Here is an 8,978-nt window from a genome sequence, read left to right as displayed (position 1 = left end):
TATAGGAATGATCAAGGGGAGTTTGCTTGCCTTGCTGCTCTGCGGCAAAGGACTGATCGGCAGGGTCGTAGATGTACCCGGCAGCAGCGTCAGTCTCGGGGTCTATCGGTAAGAAGAGGGGGAAGAAACAATAAATAATAGCACCGATGCAACACAAAGCATGACATGGCAAGATGCAGGCTAGACATGAACTAACGCAGCAACATCCGTCATAGACGGGTCGGAAGAATATCTGACGATATTTTTCCGGGTCTCGGGCCACTACCGGTTATACTGGAAACGAAGGAAAAGTTCCAAGTCTGCTATGCTAGGGACGCGTGACAGACGAACGGGCCGTGTATCCGGGTTCGTCTCGATCTGCTGATCAACTTTCATGTTGAAAATATTTTGATCTGACTTACGGTTTATTTTATATTAATTTTCAAAGTTTTATTAATTATTTAGGAATTAAAAACAGATTTAAATGATTTAATAAAATCCCATTATGACATCATCGCGATGTCATGCTCACATCAACATTTGACTGGTCAACTGACCATCGGGTCCCGAACGTCATAGGCACAAGTTTTTATTAAGATTAAATATTATTTAATCAGATTAATTTAGTGGGGGACCCACGTGTCATACTCTAATTATTCTAATTAATTAATTTAACTAATATATTAATTTAACTAATTCATTAACTCATTAATTAATTATTATATCTATTTATTTATTTATTTAATAAAAACATATATTCCTATTATTTATATTTTAATTTCCCTTTTCTTCAAAGTGAGTGTGGGGCCTCCCTGTAAGTGGGTGTGGAGGTATGGCCCCACTGGTAAGTGACATAGGCCATATACTCGATTTTTTTTTAGATATAAACAAGCAAATATCGTATTCCTCCAATATCTATATACGCCATACATACATAAATACGGGTATCAAATACATACATACATACATACGGAATACAACATTTGTTTTTTTATTTCTCTCAAAACTCTCATCTCCCTCTCTTTGTTAACAAATAAACAAAGAGGCTCTTTGCTAACTCCACCTAGAAGAACCAAATGTTCAAACCTTCCTACCGGAGTCTACCGTCGACGGATCGGGGCCTCGTTTGCCGGAACGGAACCGGGGCGGTGAGGAGAACGCGACGGTGGGAGGAGCCCGAGGAGGGGCTCACCAACGTTGACGAGACGGCCCGATGAAGCCGGAGTACGCACGAAGGTGAAGGTGACGACGGTGACGCGGTTCCGGTGAAGACGGGCGTAGGGAAGGCCCGGTGGGGGAGGGGCTCGCCGGCGTGGTGAAGGGGGCGAGGGGGGGCCGGTCTCCCTGCCCGGTCCCTCCTGGACCGAGCGGGAGGAAGGGGGCGCGACGGGGAGGGGGGGGCCCTCGGTGAGGAGAGGCAGGGGGCCGCCGGCGGGATGGAGGGCCGAGGTGGGGGGACTCGCCGGCGGAAGGAGGAGGCCGTGGGGGAGCGACTGGTGGGGGTGGGTAGATCGCCAGAGGGGGGTTGGTGGCGATGTGGGGGGGGGGCTGCTGCCCTGGCGTCGTCGCTGGGAAAAGGGGGAGTAGCGAGGGGGGGGGGGGCTAGGGTTCGGGTGGGGGCGATTTGGGGCCTGGCCAGTTGGGCCTCTTGGCCCAGCTGGGCCAGGGGGTGGGGGTTGCTTTTTTGTTGTTGTTGTTTTGTTGTTGTTTTGTTTTTTTGCCTTTTCCCTTTTTTATTATTTCTTTCTTTCTAATTTCTTTTGTTTCTTTTATCATTATTATTCTTTAATACTTTCTTTTTATATACATAGTCTTTTAATATTTGTAATGAACTTATAAAGTACTTTTCTTTTGTTTTCAAATTTGGAATCCGGACGAAATCGAATCAACGCGGGTCTGAGATGGGAATTCGATGATGTGGCATCATTAGCGGTCGATCATTGTAGATTAATTACAATAATTACTGTTGCAAAAGTCGAGGATGTCACAATTCTCCCCTACTAACAAGAATTCTCGTCCCGAGAATTAAGAGGTAGAGGGAAAGTGCCCGGGGTATTCATCATGAAGATGATCCTCGCGCTCCCAAGTGGCTTCATCTTCAGAGTGATTTGACCACTGCACCTTAAGGAACTTGGTAACCTTGCGACGAGTTTTACGTTCAGCTTGGTCGAGAATGCGGACCGGATGCTCTTTATAAGAGAGGTCTTGTTGTAGTTCAAGCATATCGTGATCCACTGCTCGAATAGGGTCCTTAAAGCAGCGACGGAGCTGAGAAACATGGAAGACATCGTGAACCTGAGAAAGGTTCGTCGGCAGTTCCAATTGATAAGCCACTCTTCCACGCCTTTTGAGAACAGTGAAAGGACCAATATAACGAGGAGCTAACTTGCCCTTGATTCCGAAACGGTGTGCACCTCTCATTGGTGTGACACGAAGATAAGCCTTTTTGCCAGGTTGATAGACCATATCTTTATGATGACGGTCATACTGACTCTTCTGACGAGACTGAGCAGCCTTCAGATTTTCATGAATAATGCGGACTTGATCTTCGGCATGTTGAATAATATCCGGACCGAAGAGTGATCGTTCCCCAGTTTCTGACCAATTCAGAGGAGTTCGACACCTTCGCCCATACAATACTTCGAAAGGGGCCATCTTCAGACTAGCTTGATAGCTATTGTTGTAAGAGAACTCGGCATACGGGAGAGATTCCTCCCATTTCTTACCGAAAGAAATGACACAAGCTCGAAGCATGTCCTCGAGAATTTGGTTGACTCGTTCAACTTGTCCCTGGGATTGAGGATGGAATGCAGTGCTGAAGGACAGATGAGTCCCCATAGCCTTCTGAAAACTTTCCCAGAATTTTGAAGTGAACAAGCTGCCACGGTCCGAACTGATTACCAATGGAATACCGTGAAGTGAAACAACTCTTGACATATAAAGATATGCCAGTTGACTAGCATTAATCGTTTCTTTGACGGCCAGGAAATGTGCAACTTTGGACAGTCGATCAATGACGACAAGAATAGCATCATTACCTTTCTGAGATCTAGGAAAACCAGTGACGAAGTCCATTTCAACGTGGTCCCATTTCCACTCGGGAATAGAGATAGGTTGCAGAGTTCCAGCAGGCTTTTGGTGTTCTGCTTTGATACGCCGGCATATATCACATTCTGCCACATAGCATGCAATGTCTTGTTTCATATTGGGCCACCAGAATCTTTGCCGGATGTCTTGGTACATCTTGGTACTACCCGGGTGAATAGACAGTGGTGTGTCATGAGCTACTTCCATCACCTTCCCAGTCATCCTGAGATTTTCCTTCTTATTTGGGACGAATAGGTGACCCTTGAAATACAAGGCGCCACCTTCATCAATAGTGAAATAGGAGGGTTTACCCTTCGCAATATAGCTCTTAATCCTGTCGACATCATCGTCAAAGTCTTGTATATTCTTTATGGAGCTCACAAGATCTGGTTCAACCACTAGGTTACTGAGGGAACCCTGATTAACAACACGAAGGTTCATCCTTTGAAAATCTTCAGGAGGGGGAACAAGGTAACCCTGAGGAACAATGTGGAGGTTCAGCTTACGGAATTCCTCTTGCAGACGATCGTGAACCTGATGAACCTGGAGGTGGTTGCAGTATGACTTGCGACTTAATGCATCAGCCATTACATTAGCCTTGCCAGGGGTATATGATATACTACAGTCAAAATCTGCTATACGCTCCATCCATCTTTGTTGACGTAGGTTCAGCTCCGGTTGAGTGAACAAGTACTTCAGACTTTGATGGTCGGTGTAGATTTCACAGCGATTACCGACAAGGTATTGTCGCCATTCCTTCAATGCATGAATGACTGCAGCAAGCTCGAGATCATGAACTGGGTAGTTCTCTTCATGAGCACGCAGTTGACGTGAAGCATAAGCGATCACCTTGCGATCCTGCATTAGGACACAACCTATTCCTTGACGAGAAGCATCACAGTATATGACGAAGTCCCTTTTCGTATCTGGAGGAGCAAGTACTGGAGCGGACGTCAGTTTGTCCTTGAGTGCCTGGAAACTTTCCTGACATTTATCAGTCCATTCATACTTAACACCTTTGTGAAGCAGGTTGGTTAAGGGCTTCGCAATCTTGGAGAAGTTCTCGACGAATCGACGGCAATAGCTGGCGAGTCCGAGAAAACTTCTGACTTGCTTGACATTCTTCGGGGGGGGGGGGTCCAGTCAAGAATAGCTTGAATTCGTTCGGGGTTGACCGCAATACCATCCTTGGAAATCACATGACCAAGATAAGTCACTTCGTCTAGCCAGAACTCACATTTGGAATACTTCGCATAGAGTTTATGCTCCCGAAGCTTATCCAGTACAAGAGGAAGATGTTCAGCATGCTCTTCTTTGTTCTTCGAAAACACCAGAATATCATCCAGATATACCACGACAAATTTGTCGAGGTAGTCCATGAATATATAGTTCATCAATCGAGAGAAAGTTGCCGGTGCATTGGTTAAGCCGAAGGACATGACGGTGTACTCGTATGATCCATATCGAGTAACAAAGGCGGTCTTTGGAATATCCTCCTTGCGAACACGAATCTGGTGGTATCCAAATCTCAAGTCGAGCTTAGAGAAAACGGTGGAACCAGCAAGTTGATCATACAAATCATTTATCCGAGGGAGAGGATATTTGTTTTGAATAGTGGCCTGGTTGATAGGACGATAGTCTTGAACCAATCGATTTGTCCCATCCTTCTTCTTAACAAAGAGAGAAGGTGCTCCCCAAGCAGAGGAACTCGGACGGATGAAACCCAGACGGAGCGAGTTGTCAATTTCTTGCTTAAGTTCAAGGAGTTTATGTGGTGGCATTTTATAAGGACGCTTGGCAATAGGAGTGGTACCGGGTACCAAGTCAATGACAAACTCGACAGCTCGAGCAGGGGGAATTCCCGGAAGTTCTTCTGGAAAGACATCTTGGAATTCTCGGACCACTAGTATATTTTCAATCCCTTCAAGAGGCGAAGCATTTAATGCATTCAAAGCATACAGTCGTGCCTCAGCATTACGGACGAGATGTGCATGGTAGCTTATTACTTCATCTGAAGGGTGTAGGAGGTGGACGGTCTTGGTGGCACAAACGATCGATGCCGTATGAGCTTTCAACCAGTCCATCCCCAATATGAGATCAATGTTGGATGACTTTAGTAGGATGGGGTTGGCAAGGAATTCTAATCCTTCAATTTCAACTGGAACATGGGGGCAAACCACAGAGGTTCGGCATTCGCCCCCAGGGGTGTTTACCACTATCGGGATGTTCATCTCTTCGCTCCTAATGTCATGCATGTATGCAAAATTTTCCGACATAAAGGAATGCGATGCTCCTGTATCAAACAATACAGAAGCAGGTACTGAGTTAACGAGAAGTGTACCCATCACGGTAGTAGGCTGGTCTTGAGCTTGACCCATATCAATGTTGTTGGCCTGACCACGAACATAAGCAGGCTTAGTGTTGAAGTTGTGGTTCTGGTTGTTGCCACTGCCAGTTGCAGGAAGTGCCAGCTGATTCGGATTCTGCCTGCAGTCTCTAGCACGGTGACCTGGACGGCCACACTTGAAGCACAACCCGTCCTCAGGACGGGAAGGAGGAACTCGAGGTGGTGGAGCTGGGAGCCTCGGCTGCCTAGGTGGTGGAGGAGGCAGGCGAGGTGCAGCATAGTACGGCCTCGGAGTAGGAGCAGGTGCATGGTACATGTTGTTGGGAATCCAGATCTTCCGCTTCTGTGCAGATGAGCCCGAAGATGAGCCCATGTCACGGTTGCGCTTGCTGCTATCTTTGTATTCCTGCAGACCAGTCTCAACCTGAATAGCCTTGTTCACCAGGGTGGCGAAGTCAGCATAGTCCTGAGCGAGGAGTGTCAGCTTGATATCAGGGTGGAGGCCTTCATGGAACTTCTCCTGCCTGCGTGCATCAGTCGCAATGTCTTCTTCAGCATAGCGAGATAATTCCAGAAATTCCCGGTGATAAGCATCCACAGTCTTGTTGCCCTGGACCAAGTTGCGGAACTCACACTTCTTCCGGTCCATGATTCCCTGGGGAATGTATCGAGCACGGAAAGCAGCCTTGAACTCTGCCCAAGTGTTGATAGTTCCATCGGGCTGAGAGCGCCTGTGGCTGTCCCACCAGTGAGCAGCGGGACCCTTCAGAAAGTAGGCGGCAAAGTTGACATAGCTCGCCAGGGGCACATTGGCAGACTCCAGCTCATAAGAAATGTCACAGAGCCAGTCATCAGCATCTAGAGGCTGAGTTGAGCTGCGGTAGATCGCAGGGTTGAGACGGCAGAAGTCTTGCAGTGTCACGCCTTGTGGTTGGTTCATGTTTGGCCTTTGGAACTGATCCATGAGCCCTTTGCATAAACTAGCGGTTTAGCTCAAACTGTTGGATCATCCCCGCCATATACTCAGGAGGCGGGGGTGGTGCATCGTTGGTAGGGCCACGCGGGCGGCCAGCTGGTCTAACCATCCTGTCAAATATTTAGCAGGGGTAGTTTAGCTTAAAGTAATTGCAAAGGCATCGCACGCATTCATGAAGTAATTAAGCATAATGAAAGGGAAATGGGATAGATACTCCATAGTAGTTGAGTTCGACATACAGACCCATACATAAGTTCGATTACAGACTAACGATTACAAATTCGAAATTTGGCGATAGCCCGGACGCATTTGACGATACCCTGGACTCACTAGGCGGCGCGCAGGCACGCGGTGGAAGAGTACCACAACGAGATGTAGCGATAAGGCTACATCAACGTCGGAGAGGACGATCGAATCCTGGTAGCTGGCGGTGATAGAAGGTAGGGACAGGACCCTGTGTCCCGTTGTGACTCTGTTGAGGGTACCGCATCCAGTCGAGTAGCTGAGGTCCAAGTGCAGGGGTTCTACCCCCAACATCAGTCCACTCGAGAGCTGATGGTAGCTCTGTCCTGCTCGGCTCGTGGATGCGCATAGGTGGAACCCTCGGACAGTGTGATGGCTGTAGCTCTGTCAACGCGTCGTAAAGACGAGCGCGCGTAGCATACAACTCCACAGTCAGAGCTCGGAAAGCACGATCCATTGCCTCAGTGTACTGCACCAGAACCCGCGCGTCGTAGCGACGCGTCACGTAGGCGGCGCAAACAGCGACGTAGGAACGGTCGTTGCGCTCCCGAACGTCAGAAGCGTAGGCAGTGAGATCAGACCCAGTCTCATCCCCAGCAGGAGCATGCGGGATGTATCTGAAAGGGCTCTCCTCTAGGTGAGGGTACGCTCCACGGAGACGGGTGATGGCGATGTAGGCCGCATCATGGACGGCCATCTCGACCGACACTCCAATACCACAGAACACGTGGCGCTCGAGGGTCTCGCCGCCACTCTGGTCGAAGATGCGAACCTCAGCCTGGTTCTGGTACTGGTTGTACTCGCGGAAATCCTCGAACACAATGTACTCGGGGTACCAGCGATATACCAGCCTGGTGAGGAGATCGACCAAAATGGCCGGGAACCCAGTCGTCTCAGTGGCCTGTGTCAGGCGCACGTGCTGTCTTGCGGGACGCATCTGAAAATAAGATTGACGGATGTCAATGACAGTGTGTGTAATACATATTCAGGAGAAAAAGAGTAGATAGTCCAGCGCTCCGGATCGATGTGATTCGAGAACCTAATGTTAGAGTTAGTAAAATCTTTGACCCGAAAGAGAAGAGAAAGTAGAGCCCAGAGTATAGGAAAGGAGTAAAAGATACTAATACCACCCAATTGAGATGTGGGCCCGTAAGCCACAACATCAGTGTTAGTAAAGTTTTTCAAACACTAGACTCAACTTCAGCCAAGGAGTTGGAAAGGGGGCTACCTACAGGCAGTTGGCTCTGATACCAACTTGTGACGCCCTCGGTTTAATCATACGCTAATCATACACGCAAATGCGTACGATCAAACCCAAGGAATCACGGGGAGATATCACAACACAACTCTAGACACAAATAAAAAAACATCAGCTTCATATTACAAGCCAGGGGCCTCGAGGGCTAGAATACGAAAGCTCGAAAAACACACGAGTCAGCGGAAGCAACAAATATCTGAGTACAGACATAAAACATGGGGTGCCTTAGAGAAGGCTAGCACAAAAGATACAACGATCGAACGAGGTGAGGCCTCCTCCTGGGAACCTCCTAACTACTCCTGATCATCAGCGGCCTCCACGTAGTAGTAGGCACCGTCGGGGTAGCAGTCGTCGGCGGCGGGGACCTCCATCTCCTGGGCTCCATCATCTGGTCGCAGCAAACGGATCAAGGGGACAAGGGGGGAGCAAAGCAGCGGTGAGTACTCATCCAAAGTACTCGCAAGTCTTACATCAGAACTATTCTAATTATGCATCAGTATCAAAGAAGGGGGTTTATATGTGGACTGACTGCAGCAATGCAAGAATAGAGAGAGAAGGCCTAGTCCTATCGAAGACTAGCATCCTCACGGTCTTGCAGCAATAGACGAGAGTAGAACAGGGGTAAAACATAAATAGTCATATTGTTGCAGCAATATTAAAGTGAGGTCACGCCTAAAGATCCTCCCTCGACTCCCTGCGAGGAAGCAATCCCGAGGCAAACTAATTCCAATTAAGTAACAATTGTAGTTGTAAAAGATCGGGGCACAACTCCAAGTCGTCCTGTAACCGTGGACACGGCTATCCGAATAGTTAATTTTCATCCCTGCAGGGGTGCACCACATGTCCCGTCACGCTCGATAACACTCTGGCCGGACATACTTTTCTGGGTCCTGCCCGGCCTCGGAATATCGACACATCGCAGCCCCACCTAAGACTAATCAGAGAGGCCAGCCCGCCGGTCTAAATCCTAAGCACAAAGGGTTCGTGGGCCCAGTTCCCCTTCACGCTCCGGCACGTGGCGTGGACGGCCGACGTCAGTCCTAGCATCCCTTAATCACAAGCGCGATGCATCTCGGGACCACTCGGGC

The sequence above is a fragment of the Hordeum vulgare genome, chromosome 1H (genome assembly GCF_904849725.1).
Source record: "Hordeum vulgare subsp. vulgare chromosome 1H, MorexV3_pseudomolecules_assembly, whole genome shotgun sequence".
Taxonomy (NCBI): domain Eukaryota; kingdom Viridiplantae; phylum Streptophyta; class Magnoliopsida; order Poales; family Poaceae; genus Hordeum; species Hordeum vulgare.
The sequence above is the reverse complement of the archived record's forward strand: the minus strand, read 5'-3'. Positions refer to the sequence as shown.